A 19,266-nucleotide genomic window follows, 5' to 3' on the forward strand; every position below is an offset into this window, starting at 1 on the left:
GAAGACATCAAGCACTCCAGCTGCTAGTGGAGTAAGGGGACAGTGATGGCAGTCGAGTGGGTGAGAACTAGATTCTCACTGTCTCCATGTTTTAATGGGCATCAGCCTAGGTTGTCTCCTCCCTGAAACCCAATCATGACATCCCCCAAGCTTTTCTGTCCCTCATCATCCCTGTGTCTTGTCTTGTTTGTTTGCATTTGCTTCCTCACCTACCCAACTTACCTGACCCAGAGATATCAATGTCCATTACCCAACATTCCTTTCTTACTGAGTTAAAAAAATGGGCAAATGTCCCACAAAAAAAAAAAAAAAATCTTCCCGTACATAGCTCTCCATTTTACAGACATTTTCTTGACACACTTGAGCCAGTCCAGTTTGCTATATAACATGATTATGTTGTTGTCACCTCTCTTTCTGGAGGTGGCAGTCCAAATACAGTTAGTATTCTGCATATACTTTCAGTTTACACTGTTAAAGAAATGGATAGCTATTGTTCTTTTCTACCTCACTCTTGCATATTCCTGTAATGCATTCCCTTTGTTCTTCCTCTTGCTTGCTTCCATTTTCACCATATTCTTATCCACCCCATTTTGGTACATATAATCTAGATATAAAATAGAATCACACACATAAGTGCCAAAAAATCAGTAGCTTCCTTCCCTTTTTGGCTTCCATGTCTGTATGAAGATTGGCATCATGCACCAATGCCAAGCGATGGTGAGTGGCTCTGCAATACTGGGGTTACCTCCATGCAATGCTGCTTAACCATTTTGCACTATGTCAACACACAGTAACACATGTTGCATGTCCTATAAAGAATAATGTCATTGCATTATCATTAGTTATTTAAAACTATTAAGTACACCTGAATTCAAACCCAGTATTACCTGAATTTAAAAAGAAATGTATCAATGCATTTACACCTGCTGCCACAGAGTCAGCAAAACCGCAGGAGTGTTTCATATACTCAATACCACTTCTCAGAATATTAGAAATGAGCCCTGCATTTGGGCACTGTTTAACTGCATGCAAACAGGGAAAGTAATGGAAATGTATATCGTACATGTGCATACCCATTGCCAACCATTGCACAAACCTGCTGCTTACCTCTGCACCACACAAAGTCAATTATTAGCATGTATTAGTGCTGTTTACTGTCCATTTACTCTTCATACCATGAAACTACATGTGAAAAAATAACAAACTGAAGGCCCTATCTAACAATATGCTACATATTTACAATGCAGCCATGTGTTACCTCCACTGCAACCCTGGTCTCTCAGTACCTGTTCACAAATATATCAACTACACTACATAAATTAATAACACATGTTGTGTAATATGCAATGCACACAAATCTGGTAACATGCAGAACTAGAACTATCTTCACAGATAAACATGCTTACACATCCATTTCATGCAGGTATCCCAACATCTTCTCTCCAACATTCATTGCTGATATCATCCACTATAAGTTGCCCTGCAGCCTTGTAAAAGTAGTCTGCATACTTAGATAGGTATGGGGCTCTATTATCCCTGCAGTCAACTGGTGTGTGTGTGTGTGTGTGTGTGTGTGTGTGTGTGTGTGTGTGTGTGTGTGTGTGTGTGTGTGTGTGTGTGTGTGTGTGTATCTAACCAGAAGAGCATAATTGTGTATCCTACAGTTTCCACTCCACTCCCATGGATTGACACTATTTTGATACTTGCACATGACTAGACATCCATTTCATACAGGCCACCCACAATCTTCTATCAAACATTAAATGCTGATGTCATCTAGTATAACTTGTCCTGAAGCCTTGCAAAAATCAGATTTGTGTTGGGGCACCTGTGTAAAGTACTGAGCTCTGTAGTCTGTGTACTTAGATAGGAAGGGGTTCTGTTCTAATTGCAGTCAACTGGTGTGTGCATGTGTGTGTGTGTGTGTGTGTGTGTGTGTGTGTGTGTGTGTGTGTTTGCACATGCACTTGCTTGACAATAGAGAGAGCCTTATACACCAGCATGTGGAACACTGCTATTATCATATTCTCTCACCAAACACTGCTGATGGCATCACCTATAAAGTGTTCTCTAAGACAATGCAATTCAGACTTGAAATGTAGCGCTTTCTTAAATACAGAGTTCTGTAGTCTGTGTACATAGATAGGTAGGGGTTCTGTTCTAACTGCAGTCAGATGGTGTGTGTGTGTGTGTGTGTGTGTGTGTGTGTGTGTGTGTGTGTGTGTGTGTGTGTGTGTGTGTGCATGCGTGCGTGTGTGTGTGTTTGTCTGTGTGTGTCTGTGCACTTACATGACATTAGAGAGAGCCATTTACATGTGGGAAAATGTTATTATCATATTTTCCTCACTAGACGCTGCTGATGTCATCACCTATATTTGCTTTGCGGATGTGCACTATTCTCACCAGGGCAGGATGAAGGCTGGCCTGGAGACCAGGCAGAAGTCACCTGATCCTATACGATACAGATTACAGTGACATGGCTTTCAGTCTATCCACATACATCATGCCATTGTTTGTAGGTCCTGTGTTTTCTTGGTAAGAAGCCCCTGTGTCTGGTGAGGTACATGAAAAAGGAAGCATTATACTCTATTATTGTTCTGATGAGGTTCAAGTACAGTGCAGTTATATAATCTTTAGATGTGAATACAATGGCATGACTTATGATGTGCACAACATAGCCTTTCCATACCACTGTGCATACTTAGTAGTTGAATTTCAGATTTGGTATCTATGTGTGTTGCATCATGGGGTTTCAGCATAGGAGGGAGTGTTGTCAATGCTGTAGTTAGCAGAGAATTCTACTTTGCAGAAGGGCAAAATAAAGACACATTTTTGTGTTTATTTGTAGACTATGTGGCTTTGTCATCAATCATTTGTCTGTGTCAGCCCCTCCTGTAGCATGCTATTATGATTGATGGAATTAATGACAACAATATGCAAGAATCAGCAAACATAGTAAGCCAAAGACTATATACTTTAGCCTGAAATGTCAATAAATAGATTCCAAACAGTAAAGGGCCAAGCACAGTTCCCTGGGGTACACCAGTGATGACAGTTCTACTGGTACAGGTTGATTCACCAACTTTCCCAGTATGTGTTCTGTCACTGAGCTAATTGACTACCCATGCAATGAAATAAGGGTTAATACTCAGGTGGGAGAGTTTCTCAATGATACCTGCATTTATGATTGTGTCCAAACCCCAGACCAGATCACGAGATGTGATATGTGATGTCTTACCTTCATCCAGGCCTATCAATCAGAATCAGTGGGTTGTGACAACATCAGAGATTACCTGTAGGTTGACTCAGTACATACACCTTCCTGACACAGTTTTATACAAACTTCAATCACACCCTAAACACAGACTATGTTCCCATAGAAGGGTATATACATCAACAGACATCCATCTCAATTGGGGGATTTCAGCACCTGATGCATGCATGTATAGACACATCCTGACTCTCCTCATCTGTGAGGTAGACCAACATGTCATCATGGACTTTTTCTAAATGGACACGTAATATCCCAGTTGTCTGCAGCATACTTGTGTGAGTTGTTGATGCTACATCATGTCTGCTACATCTGTTAGATGGACTCAAAGAGGTTGAGGGTATGCATGATGACAACGCTATCATACTTTTTAAACTTGACAGTCCCAAGGCATTTGATACAAATCCACACTGAGATACCCACTCAACAGTTTCAGATGTGGCCATAAATGCCTGTATCATCAAGAGGGTAGACCAGTGGATCACATATATGACATCTAAGTATGTTGAAATGTGTAAAGTGATCTATAACTCAGGCCCAGTGATCAGATCAGTACATCAGGGCTGTCTGCTAGGCCCTTTCATGTCCATTACTTGAGTCACAGATGTCACAAACAATATGCACATCCTGCATCCAAGCAGCTGTCTGAAGGAATACAGATTGTGCGCAATCATTGACTCCAACTGTGATATTAGTATAATAAAGACAGTATCAACACACATCAAAGATTGCTGACACAGCCATGACAACACCTGTAATGAAAGAAAAACATGTGCGGATTTTTTACATCATGAAAACAAATGCACAACCCAATAATCAGACCAATAGGTATGTAACTTCTATCCTGGGGTAGATGGTATGTGGAACATCCACTGGCATGTATCCACAGTGCTGACTACCCCCTTGTATGTAACATAAGTACTGAGTATGTGAATGATATCCACATCAATGGCCATAATGCATCCAGAGTTCACAGCCTTCATCACACCAATCACTGAGTGCGATATGCTCTTCTTCATGTACCTCCCTACACATCATCCAGTGATGTGTAACTGAAGTGTACCACCTTTGCCACAGTGACCTGTCAGACATCTTAATGGCCATACCTATGTATTTTTTTTGCTGCACAAACATTACTGTCTGATGGTGTGTAACCCCCATCCAGGTGTTACATCAGATGCATGTGCAATACCTGTTCTGGTGATGCACACAGTACATACATAGATGTTTGACAACATTGATGGCATGGGTAACATTCATGACTGTGTGTATTGTGCCATATTCATACATACATATATATATATATATATATATATATATATATATATATATATATATATATATATATATATATATATATATATATATATATATATATATGTGTGTATATATATATATATATATATATATATATATATATATATATATATATATATATATATATATATATATATATATATATATATATATATATATATATATATATATATATATATATATATATATATATATATATATATATATATATGTATATATATATATATATATATATATATATATATATATATATATATATATATATACACACATATATATATATATATATATGTATACCAATTTGCTAGTTTTGCATGGTTTTGCACACTGCGTAGTGCCGGTTAGCTAGGATTAAAGTAGTCCAGGCTCCAGGAAGTCTGCTCTTCAATTTTTCCCTTAGAACTAGTCAAACTCTCAAATAAAGCACTCTAACTTTCCTTTTACAGCCCAGCACTTGCTCCAAGCTCTCAGTAAGCACTAATAAATGGTAACACTACACCTCCCCTTTACTATACAATAGTACAAGGCTCCCTATTCGTCCCTACCTGACAATCAGTAAATCAGTTCATTTACCCATACAGGCATGTCTAAAGGGCAGTTTCAGGTATAGTCTCCAGTCCAGCTGGTGAATCTGGGAATCTTGAGGCAATGTTACAATTGCCTCATGTACACAGACAACCCTCTCCTCCTTCCAACAAACACAAATGTATGTGAGAGATGCAACTATACAGCCAAACTGGAGGCCAAGCTCCCTCAACCCAAGGCTGGAACAGCCAGTCAGGAGGAGAAGGGACACACTTGCACCATACTTCCAGTCTCACATACACCAGTCATACATGCACCAGCAGACAACACACATAAATACATAAAAACATACTCAGAGGCTCTAAATAAAAATCTGCTTAAGCAGCAGAGACCTCCAAAGCAGACATCCAAGCAACCTCCACCCTCAAACAACAACCACTTATCACATACTTCACAAAGTCAGTGTGCCACGCAACCATAGCCCTTAAGGCTTAACATCACACCCAATACACTAGTAATAGGTGACTTTATTGTCAGGCACACTGACGTTCCACTCACTAGACTGAACAATGAGAAGGTTACTGTAAGCTGCCTGTTGGGTGCCAGGATCCGCCACATAACACAAGCACTCAGGTCACTCCAAAACAAGTACAAATATGACTCTGTCATTGTACATGTTGGTGTGAATGACCTGAGACGTACCTCCCTGGACTACTTGAAAAGAGACATAGAAGAGCTCTCTGATCATGTAGCCCAGGCCGGTATGACCCTGACCCTGAGTAGCATCTTGCCCTCACCAAGAATGATGCCACAATACAAAGAAAAAATTATCAGTTTTAACAATTTGCTAAGCTATTGGTGTCATTCAAAGGGGATCCAGTGCCTGTCAGCCTGTGACGACATGCTCGACAAGCCACGCTGCTTCTCCAGAGATGGCTTGTACCTGTCGCCCTTAGGCTTTCGTATACTGGCCAAGACTCTTGCCACCTCCATAGTGCCTTTTTAGGCAAGGCTCAAAAGACAAACCCACCCCCTAAACAACACAAGTAACCAAAAACTGAGGATAGTCAATGTCAGAAGTCTAAACCTCAAAATGCATGCACTCGAGGCACTCCTTAGCATGGAGAAAATTGATATATGTGCAGTAACAGAAACTTGGTTCAAGGCTCCAGAGATCACCTCAGCACTTCTAGGCTACAACTCATGCCATACCTTTTGGCCTCAGAACCCGGACCAAAATACAAAAGGAGGGGGTGTATCCATTTTCATAAAGGATACCCACACCTCCTGGTTAGTAACACAGCACATGGCCTTGAAGACCATCCATGTGCAACTAACGGTGGGCAAAGCTGCTTTTCAGATTGTAGCTTGCTACAGATCACCTACTTTGTCTCTGGACCCCCACTCAGCATTCCTGAGAACAATGGAAAATATAAAGGTCCTACCAAACACCATGATATTGGGAGATTTCAACTACCCAAACATTGACTGGGATAACTACTCAAGTACACACTCCTTTGCCCAACGCTTCCTAGAGTTTATAAATTCAAATGCCCTGGAACAGCTGGTCACCATGCCCACAAGAGGTGACAACATATTGGACCTGATCATCACCAACATGGGGGAATCAGTGCTCCACACCAGAGGTAAACCCCTCGCTGGTAAGATCAGATCATAAACTTATCACACTGGACATCCACATCCCGACCCCTCCCCTGGGCAAGGAAACCTCTGTGAAAAACTTTTCAAAAGCCAACTTCTCACTTCTCAAGACTGAGGTGGAAAGTTTCCAAGCCCCCTTACCCAAACCACAGAATCCTTTACAAATGCATTCTATGAGCACCTACAGGAATGTATTGATCGAGCCATCCCAAGTAAAACCAAGACTCACTCCTCCAAAAAGAGGAAAGCAGTCTGGTGGTCCCCGGCCATAAATAAGCTATACAACAGAAGGAGGAAACTATTACATGATAGAGCAAAATCCCAAAAAGGAAAGGCATCACTGATCAATATTACCAAGAAACTACAATCCCTCATAAAATCATCCAAGGCCAGTTTCGAAAGAAAAATTGCCAAAGACTCTAAAGATAATCGCAAAGCCATCTTTAACTATGTCAAGAATCTAGGTGACTACTCTCAGATATGCTCTGAGCTAGTGCAAAATGGCAAAAAATACACTGAATGAACTGACATTGACAACATCAGGGTTGACAGGTTCAGTGCAAACTTTGCCCTCCCCACCCCCAAAAGGGCCTGTGTCCATCCCAGAAGAATGCAGAGCCCCAGACATCACAGACAAGCAGGTAAAAACAGCCCTCTCCAAAGCTAAAAACACAGCATCAATGGGACCAGATGGTGTCCCAAGTTGCATCTTACATGAGCTCCAAAATGAACTAAACTCTCACCTAAATTCACTGTTCAAACTCAGCCTTACCACACGTTATGTACCCAAAGAATGGCGTACAGAAACAATCATCACGGTCCACAAAGTTGGTGCCACAACAGAACCTGCGAACTATCACCCGATAAGCCTGACTAGCCTGGTCTGCAAGGCTATGGAGCGAATCATCATGGATTTCATAAACATAGACATTGAGAACCTCCAGACACTGGACCCTACCCAATTTGCCTTTGTTAAAGGCAGATCATGCCTCCTAAACCTAGTTCACTTCTTTGAAACAGTTACCAAGGCCATAGATGAAGGAAAGGTAGTCCACACTGCCTACCTGGACCTCGCTAAAGCCTTTGACACCATTCCCCACTCTGGCATCATAGATAAGCTCAGCAGCTTGAACATTAACCCCTATGTCACGAGATGGGTTGCCAACTGGCTCAAGGATAGAACACACATGGTCAGAGTTGTGGGTGCCATGTCCGACTCTAAACCAGTTACAAATGGCATCCCACAGGGCTCAGTCCTGGGACCCCTCCTGTTTGGTATATACTTCTCTGAGGCACAGGCAAGCACGGGAGGACTATGGCTGACCAAGTTCGCAGATGACTGCAAACTGGGGGCCATAATCGACTCTCCGGCGGACACAGACATCTTCCAGAAGGATCTCACACAGACGGATACATAGTGATTGATCCATGGCCTCAAGCTAAATGCTAAAAAATGCATAGTCATCCCCTTTGGGAAAAACAAAGTGCCCACGAATTATCACATTGGTGGTAATCCACTAAGTACGGAAGATGTAATTAGGGATCTGGGGACCTAGCTAGATAGCAACCTCTCCTTTGATAATCACATTGCCAAAGTGGTTAGAAATTCCTTCTATGTAGCCCACCTAATCACAAAAGCGTTCACATCTAGATCAAGAGAGGTCATTGTGCCCCTCTACTCATCACTCATCAGGCCCATAATAGAGTACAATGCCCCGTTTGGAATGTACCTTACCCGACACCTGCAACAGCTGGAAAGACCACAGAAGTACCTCACTAAGAGGATCATGGGCCTCAAACAGATGCCCTATGCAGCTCGACTAAAGAAACTCCAGCTCTACTCAGTTGCTTACCGCCTGCTCAGAGGTGATCTCTGCCTGATGTATAAGGCCATGTCCAACCCGGAATTAATGGACATGCTCCACCTCAAGAAAACCAAATATCTTAGAGCCACATGCTCCGGTGAATTAAACCTCAACACAACAGTAAACAGGACATGATGGAGGGATAGATTCCTGTCCCAGAGACTTTCCTCACTCTGGAATAAAATTCCAGTTTATGTTAGGCAAAGCCCCTCACTGACACTCTTCAAGAGAAATCTTGACGAGTGGATGGGAAATCATAAATTCACCCCTGGGATCATTTCAATGGCCCTGCTAGACAGAGGCCCAGGAAATTAATTTAAAAGGGAGGTGAAAGCCAACACATTCTAGTTAGGCTTATAAATGCCCTTGGGCAGATAGCCTAGTACCTACATATAAACCTATGAACCTATATATATATATATATATATATATATATATATATATAGACATACACATAGACATGGATATAGATATAAATATACTATATATATATATATATATATATATATATATATATATATATATATATATATATAAGTACATAGATATATACAGTATACATGCTTTGTTGACTTACTGCCGCTGCTAGAAACTTCCATAAATCTGTTCCAGACTCTATTAAAACCAACCCATGCTGATCACCACTTCTCTATGTACTGGAACCAAAACTAATGCATACTTTATAATCACCTCATCCAATATAGTGTTAAAAGTAAAAGGAGAAAGGTGAATTTAGTTGGTGTTGCCCTGTTTTGATCCGGGTATCGACAGTGCAAACTTCTGTTTAAGAATAAGGTGATCTCCAAACACTGCTTCTACACAGAACACTGCTATCCCTACAACAGGGCAGTGTAATCCATCCAAACCTCATCTCACAGAGTAGCAGCACAGTATATCTGAATGATTACCACAATTATTTTGTTTTACCACAGTTGGATTATGGATTAAAAGAAAAAAGAAAAAAAAAAAACTCAAAGGATCACTAAATAAACAACATCCCTTTCTAAATAGATAATGTTGTTTCATTTATATGAACAGAATGACATATACCAATTTTCTTCTCCATTCCCTCAGTTCTTCGACTAGCTAACTAATCTGTTTAATACTAATCTTCTGTTTTGGTGCATTTATCTTCCATTATATTATTAACCAACTGTTCACAGCCCATATTATAATTCGTAAACCTAACAAGTGCCCAGCACTTACCAATCTAGTCCAACCCAACAGCAATCCTAGAGCTCTAAGATCCTCAAATAGACTATTGTTAAAGATTACCCAAGCCCACAGCACACAGGGCACTGCCCTTTTCCCATAAAATTGCCAAACTGTGGAACACTCTTCCTCAACCTATGGCTAAAAACCCCAGCATTCATGAGTTTAAAAACCTCCTTAAAGACCATCCAGCAAAACACTGGCTTTCTTCATGTCATACCCCTGGTTAAGCTACCTGCTACTCCCTTACCTTACCCTAAACTAGCTCATTCTCACAGCTACAACTATTAACTGCTGAAGCCTATCTTGACTCTACACTCAGTTTCATTTAGCAATGTTTACACATATACTGCTTTGTCTTTAACTGTTATGTAGACTGTGTTTCTCTATCTTGCAATTCCTGTATCACACTGTTCTCTCTATTAACTCATGTGGCCAGAGTTTATCGCTAACTGTGCCATATTTTCTTAAATTTATTAATTTATTTGTTAATTTGCTAATTATTGTTATATAACTTGTTTCTTTACTGACTTGCTTTGCATATTGTTGATTAATACGTGTTCAGTTTGATTGTTTAATACTGTCAATTTGAATGTATGGAGCTTTTCTCCCCGGGCCTCTGCTGAAAATGGCTCTCATGCCCAGTCAGACATTACCCGGTAAACAAACAAAATAAATAAGTAAATTATAGCTCCTTGCTTGATTCTATTACTACAGCTTCTTAGGTTTCAGTGGAATAGTACATATAAATGATCTTTTATATAGTTCATATAAATTACCTTTTATATCTGACCTTGTAGAAATCCAATGGCAACTGCATGAAGAATTACATTTATGAAAAAAATTAACCCTTTATTTTTCTTTGCAGCACATTATGACAACAAGTATCAACTGTCTTTCATTGGAAACATTTCTTATTTACAATCATTTCATCCAAGAAGAATATTTGAAATGCAAGTGTAAATGTGTAAGGATGACTATACGGTTATCCATGAAAGAAGACTATGCTAAGGGCAAACTTGACTTTTAACCCTAAAGATAAAGTTCACAATCATATTCAGCCCTTATTTCCTAAGTACAGTATAAAACTGAATAAGGTACACACTGAAAAAAAATACAGATTTTATTTTTATTTATTTACTTATTTCTGGCTTGGTGAGTTCCAGCTACCCAGTGACCTATTTTCTGGACAGACCGGAGTCAGAGACCTCATACTGACTAGAGGAAATTTTGCCAGGGTACTAGGGCATTTCATGTACTCTTTTGTTGTTTTGCTTCATGGTCACTAGTAGGCACTCAGGGATTTTGCTAAGGCTGTGAGAAATGCAAGATGGGGGAGGTTATGAAAGAAGGAGCTGTGTGTGTGTGTGTGTGTGTGTGTGTGTGTGTGTGTGTGTGTGTGTGTGTGTGTGTGTGTGTGTGTGTGTGTTTTGTTTGTTTTTGGAAGAAGTAGATCAATAGATTACTGAAACTACTAGAAATGAGGAAATTCTAATGATGGAGTTGGGAAGGAGGTGGATTGACAACACAGAATTTATTCAATCCGATGAATCAGAATGAAACAAAGAATATAGCATGTGTGCTGGACCGAAGAAGTCAGATGAGTTTTGGATGTAAAAGAGGAAGACAATACAGCTTTTTGAGGGCAGGGAAGCATTTTTTTTTGGCAAAAAGGAATGGAAAGTGTGATACAGTAGGCAGAATATATAACAGATGGAGAGTGAGCAAGAAGTAAGAATTAAAACAAAAAATTACATTGATTCAAACAGATATGATGTTACATACAGTATAATGTTATATTTAGGCTTTAGTGTAAATGATGTAAGAGTTAATACATCTGTGGATTGAGGACTTCTTTAAATTGAGTTTTGAAACTTATGGCCTGTTAATAAAGTTTATATTTGAGGTGGAACAAAAAACATGACACTAGTGTGGAAATGCACTAAAGGAAATTATAAAATGTGCAGAACTACAGATAGTGCAAAAATACAATGGACTTTTAAAACAATGGGATGTTTAAAACAGAGATAGGTTATGTGACATATTCTAATGAAATTAAAGAAGTAGAAGGAAGTGTGAAGATTGATGACTTTGTGATCCTAGAGCTCTGTGGGCAAGAACAGTAGAGAATAAGGAGATTATTAAGGAAGGACAGGAATAAAATGGTAACTGGCAAGTTAATAAGACAGAGGAGCAGAATGTGAAAGGAAAGAACAATGGGACGAACAAGTATATTACAGCCACAAACACTTGCTTTCTGTCATTTGTTTGAAAAAACAAATTCTTGAACTCCCATTACTACATATCCCCCTATTCCTGACCCTGTAAACTATACTGTCCTGCCAGAATCATGACTCTACTCTTAAATCTTCTACCCAGTTCCCAGCTTGTGTCCTTGTTTCCTTACCCTAAAACTTTACTCCCGCTCCCTAACCCTAATGTCCTCAATTGCTCATTAAACTTAAAACGAGCCCCCCTCCAGAAACCTAAATTCCTTGATCAATTCCTAACCAGAAAACTCCTATGCCACTCTGTAAACTTAAATCTCCGTTTCCATTCCTTATCACTAAAACTTCCTTCTTACTACGTATCCCTAAAACAACCTTTCCACTCCCAAACCCTAAAATGCCCTGATGCTCTGTAACCATAAACTCACTACCTTATTCCATAACCCTAAACTCACCATTTTGCTCATCCCCACCCCCATGGTTGCTGTACTTAACATGCTTGAACTTGAATGATGTGTTCAGGTAAGCTGCGGTCCAAACTTATATTAGAGGTTTGGCATGAGTGTCTGCCTACATGAGCAATGAGATACTCAAGTCCATGGCTTCAAGACAGTGGATTTCAAGCTCTTGGGACACAATAACTTGTAATAGAACTGAGAATAACTTGGTACAATGATGGAATTTTATGAAAATTAGTTGGTACTGTAGGTAGTATATAAATAAAGTATAAGAAGTTTTTTTTTTTAATGGTAGAAAATAGAATAAAAAAAAGGAAAAGGAATAAAAAGATGTTATTGAAGAGATAAGATTAGCAATTCAGAAAAGAGGAAATAGGATAACAGAAACAGAAATAAAACTGTAAGAAAAATAAAACAGAAAGTAAAACAAAATGTTATACAGGTAACTATCTTAAAGGGAAAGAAAGAGGAATTATAATTTTATTAAGGAAAGCAGGTTAAAATAAAGCAAGGAGGAATGTAAGCAATGTTTGATGAGGAAGATGGTATAAGACATAAGCAAAAAGAGATATAGAAAGTATTTAAACTTTGTGTAAATAAAATATATAAGAAGGGAAACAAGAATGGTGTATTTAAAACTATCTGAAAGTATTATAGACAAATTAATGAAGGAGATTGCTATAGTAGAAACTCAAAAGGTGATGAGTAAAGGGAGACATGAATCTGCACCGAAATTAGATGGATTAAGTTATCAATTTTATAAATGAATGGAAATGAAAGAAAAAGGTTTTTGGAAAGTAATAAATGAAAGTTTAGATAAAGGCATACAGCAAGAAGATGTATGTAGCAAATTGATAGAAATATTTGGAAAAAAAAAGAAAAGAAAAGATTTTAAGAAGTCAAAGACATATAACTTTAGGGAATGCTGAGTATGAAACATTTAAGAGAAGTATTCAAAAAGCATGTAGAAAGTGTTGAATGTGTAAGGAATGGGATATTTGATGTTAAATGAAGAAAAGTAAGTGGAATGTTAGTAACAGTAAAATAAATGATCAGTCCATAAACAAATTACCAATACTGAACAACATAACTTAGCAGCATAACACCTCAGACAACTCTCATACCTTACTCAAACCACACCCCTCATCTCTTAGAACCTATAATACAAATATGATAAAGTTTTCTACCTTATCACATGCTCTTACCTACTATACCCTACTCACACACAGTCACCCTCATGCCTCATCAAACAACTGAATCTACTAACATTAAATCTCCATAGCATTTGCAATAAAATAACAGACCTGCATGCCTGGATATCAAACTCTACCCCATATATTCTTTCTAGCCCTGAAAGAAACTTGGCTTAAACTGACTATAACAGAGATGGAAGTGCAATTTCTCATTTTCAACATCATATGTAACTACTGATCTCACAAAAAAAGTGGCAGAGTAGCCTTACTCTTCCATATCTCCTGCAACCTCTCCCTCAGTACTAATGTTATCCCCAAATTGCAAGCAGACAAAATGCTTATAACATGATTAAAAGTAATAAAAATAAAAAGAGTGCAATGTCTGAAACACAGCCAAAGGCTACGTTCATAAAATTCAGTAAAAAGAATGCCTTCAGCAATAAAATGACATAAAAGTTTTATTAGAACATAGCAACAAACTGGTGAGCACTTTCACGAGTATAATCTCACTTCATCAGACCATTTAATCAGCATTCATGACATCAGTATATTTAAAAAATTCACTATCCAATAAAAAACATATCTACTGAAACACCCACTTAGGTTTATATATATATATATATATATATATATATATATATATATATATATATATGTGTGTGTGTGTGTGTGTGTGTGTGTGTGTGTGTGTGTGTGTGTGTGTGTATATATATATATATATATATATATATATATATATATATATATATATATATGTAGGTTCACTATGAAATCTCGAAATACTGAAATCCCGAATTTCAGTATTTCAAAATTACATAGCCGAAACCTTCAAATCCCGAAAACCCATAATTGGAAACTCAAAATCCCAAGCCTACACTACACACAGAGCACATGCATAAACATACACACAACTTCCCACACAAGCGCACAGACAAAACTCGACCACATATAAGCAGGGGGGCACACCCCATGTGGGGAGCTTTACCCCCACACTCCCCTACTTATATATACTAACTCCGAGATTGCACAATCAGACACACAAAGGTAACTCACACCCACACATTTCACAGTCCCTCACACACACACATCACAGTCACAGCACACACTGACATACACTAAAGCCCCTAACCAACACACATACACATACATACATACATACATACCCGAACTAACACTTAACCATTCACCCACCGCAACACCAAAAGCGCCAATTCAAAATCTCCGTACTTCGGGATTTTGATTTTCGTGCTTCTGGTGTTTTGGGATTTCAAGGCTTTGGTGTTATAATTTCAAAATATTGAAATTCAGGATTTCAGTATTTCGAAATTATGAACGGAACCTACATATATATATATATATATATATATATATATATATATATATATATATATATATATATATAAAATAAAAATGAAATGCATCCTAATATATATATATATATATTTAAATGTCACACCATACAAAAATACATAAGCAAACAAAGCTATTCCTAAAACCTTAGCATCTATACGTCATTTTGGTAAAGGCCTATTTTTTAAAACTGGTTTAAGGGGTACATGCACATTTAATCCCATGGCACCATCTACCCTTAACCTAACGATCCATTTTGTCTCATTTACTTCAGTGCGATTGCATAACTCGCCTTGACGTTCACTCACTGTGACCTGCTCATTGCTCAATGGCCAAAAATCTAAACTCATGTTCAATATTGGTATTAGCGACGTGTTTTGCCAGGGCATTGGTAATGTTGCCTGTGGTGATATTATACAGATGTTCCTTTATGAAGTCTCTCAACCACCTATTTGTTTTTTCTGTATAAAATGAGCAACATACTATACACCTGGCTAAATAAACAATGTTAACACTATTTCAGTTTGCATCCACACAGAAATTGAACTCTCTCTTAGTAACTGGATGAATAAACTTGCTGCTATTGTCAGTATACCAACAGTAATTGCAGACCAGACATGGTGTGGTAGATCCCCCTTCCTTATATACCTTTTTCCTATCTCTATCATATCCCTGGTCCCTATAACCATATAGCAATATTTTCACTGATCTCTTGTTTTTATACCTAATCTCCCACAATATTCCTCATATTTTCATCTGTAGTTTGTATATTACAATGTCTACTGACTATGTCCCTAATGTAACTATTATCATTGCTGTAGAACAATGAATATCTAAAGCCATCAACTTCAGGTCTCTTTATACTGGATGATTCCTGTTTCCCAGAGAAATACGGACAAATGGTGGTGTCCCTCTTCTGTCTTATATCTTTACATATTCAATTTTTTGTCCCGTGGGTGATATCCCCTGTTCACAAAATTAATATTCAAATGTCCAGGTTCATCCTCAAAGACTTTATCAGTAACATTAAGCCTAGAGGCTCTCATGGCTTGTCCTTTGACAATATTAGAAAATGCATTCTTGTGGTGCATACTATTTCTATGTAACAATTTATTCCAATAACAAGTCTTCCTATATATTTGAGTAGTAATAGCACCCTTTTCATTCACAATCCTGACATCTAGAAAATCAATCTTGCTCTTATCTCATTTAATGTCAAATTTCAAGAAAAAAACAATGTTTTTTTACGTAATTGCAGAACCAGGCAAACTCCTGGTCACCACCAGTCCAGATAAAAAAATCACTTCATCAACAAAATGATGGTAAAAAGGAATTTGAATCTTAACTCTAGCATTCCCTAATATATGTTTGGTCTCCTACAGAGCCATAAAAATGTTGACGTACCTACTGGCACAAGAAGTGCCCATAGCTACGCCATCAAGCTGCAGACAGTATTGTTTATTAAAGGCAAACATGTTGCTCGTTAACGAAACCTCCATGAAAATACATATTACATCAATGGTATCATGATCTTCATCACTATATTTCTGTAAATACTCCCTCAGGGCATCAATTCCTTGTGCATTGGGTATTTTAGTGAATAAAAAACACATGTCCATAGTTACAAAATGCATACCATCTACTACATCCCGGTCAGAAAGAAACACATATAAATCCTGTAAGAATTTTTTTGTGTCGTGTAATACATATGTATTACTGTTTAAAATTGGACATACCTGTTTTTCAAGAAAAATGGATAGTATTAACTATGGAACCTACAGTAGGCTAATAAATTTCTCTGTCACTTAACATGACATTCATAGTATTAACAAAAAATTCAGTATCCATTATTACAGTGGGTCCACCTTTATCAGCAGGTTTTATAATAATACTGTCATCATGGTGTAACCCTTTTAAAACCTTCCTTTCCTGCCAATTCATGTTATAGAACCTCCTCCGATGTCCAGATTGATTAAACAATTGATAAATATGATCAGTACATAATTTACCGAATGCTTATAATAAAGGGTGATTAATAGGAACAATTTTACTAGCTTTTCTACATGAATATATTCTGTCATTATCTGATCATTATGCACTACATACATATTTATTTTCCAATCTTATTTTAATATAACATAGATGGGGTTTATGTAATTAACGTAGTCTTCTAAGTGGGAGTTTCAGTAGATACGTTTTGTATTGGATAGTGATTTTTTTTTAAATATGCTGATGTTATGAATGCTGATTAAATGGTCTGATGAACAGAGATTATACTCGTGAAAGTGCTTACCAGTCTGTTGCTATGTTCTAATAAAAGTGTTGTGCCATGCTATCACTGAAGAAGTTATTTTTACTGAAACTTATGAATGTAGCCTTTGGCTGTCTTTTTGACATTCCACTCCTTTTATTTTTATTGTATTCTGTGGTAGTGTGTAGTCCATTTAGCTCAGTTTCTAGTGTTTTACTTATTTTCATATATGATTAAAACTAAGCAGTAACACAAAAAATTGTAATATTTTACTCTACAGCCATGATAGCAGTGTTGCCTCACAGAAAGAGGTTCTCCCATTCGATTCTCGGCTGGAGTGCGGGGAGTGCCTTCTGTGTGGAGTCTGCATGTCCTCCCCGCGGTTGGGTAGGTGCTCGAAAGACATGCATAAATGGGCGTGCCTTCGTTGAAGGTTGAACATCGAGCTGGCACCTCAGCGTTCATCAAAATCTACTGCCAATCATTTGTGGACCGGAGTTCTGCTGTGGCGATCCCTAACTTGGAAAAGCCGAAAGACAACAACAACTCCACAGCCACCTTCCCCAGCAATAACATTCCCATACACAAGGCATTTCTTTCCTAGCTATAAGGTACCAAACCATTTGAAAGATTGAAACAATCATACTAGGAGAAGTCAATATTGAGTGGCAAAATGAAAATGATGACGGGTGGCCTAATGGGTTGGGAGGGTAGCCTAATGGTTAAGGTGTTTGCCTTGCAAGCACAAGGTGCAGGGTTCGAGTCTCACAAGGGATAATTGTCTAGGCTTAAAATGTCTCGCAAGGGTAGCTAGCTTAGTACTAATCTATGAACCTATGAATCTATGACTGGTCCTCTTCCTGTATGAACCTATATGACATAACTCAGCTTATCATAATTCTCACCAGATACAACAAAAGCCATGATAAAGGCTCTGATTTAGATTGAATGATAGTCTTATACCCAAGTAAACATATAATCAGTGGAACTTGCACAATCTCCCTAAGTGAGCAACTCCCAGCATATACTCATAGAACTGCCACTTATTTTATTAATACCCATCAACTCAAAATAAGTCAAAACCTCTTCCTGTTTAACAAAGACATATTCAGCCCTATCCTAAAGTCCATTAACTGGTCTAATCCAAAAACACTCCTACTAGATGAAGTTGTGACAACCTTTAATAATTTATTCCTTAAGACCAAAAATAGCTTTGCCTCTATATAGAAAAAAAGAGTAAAAGCACCCCACTCACCCTGGCTCTCCACCAAAAGCAAAACCATAATGCATTCTTTAGACAGTACTTGGAAAGTGTGGCTTAAGCTAACTGCACCCCCCTCAAAAAAAAAAAATCAGTGCTATAGGCAACTTAGGGAATTTAGTAACAAAGCTAAAAATCAAGTACCCAAGGAGAAAATTATTATAGTTATTAACAAATTAATCACAAAAAAATACCCAAAACAAATCTTGTCCTTAATACATTCTCTACTCAGTCCTGTCTCAAATAAAGAACCATGCCCTTTACAAAACTAATCTCCCCTAGAAAGAGCTAGGAAATGTAATAGATATTTTGTAGAAAGCATAGTTGCCCTCACCAATAGCTTACTGACTCTCCATACTCAATCCACTAACCTATCATATATTGCATCCTCCAACACCCTCCCAACCAATGAAAAGGGTGAGTCCAGTCTATTTTTGGTCACATATTCTTACACATTTACCCTCAAATATTTACCAAAAGCCAATAAAAAAATATATTAAAACTTAAACCACTAGAATACCTTACCATAGATGCAGAAGCCAAATCTTACCCAGTCATTATCCTCATCAACAGATCCATGCAGGAATATTATGTAGCATCCATCTGGGAAACATCCTCTATCATCCACTACATAAAGGGGGAATTCAGCAGAAGTCTCTAATTTCTGATTTGT

This window comes from Protopterus annectens, chromosome 5.part0 (genome assembly GCF_019279795.1).
Source record: "Protopterus annectens isolate FY-2018-M chromosome 5.part0, PAN1.0, whole genome shotgun sequence".
NCBI classification, from domain to species: Eukaryota; Metazoa; Chordata; order Ceratodontiformes; family Protopteridae; genus Protopterus; species Protopterus annectens.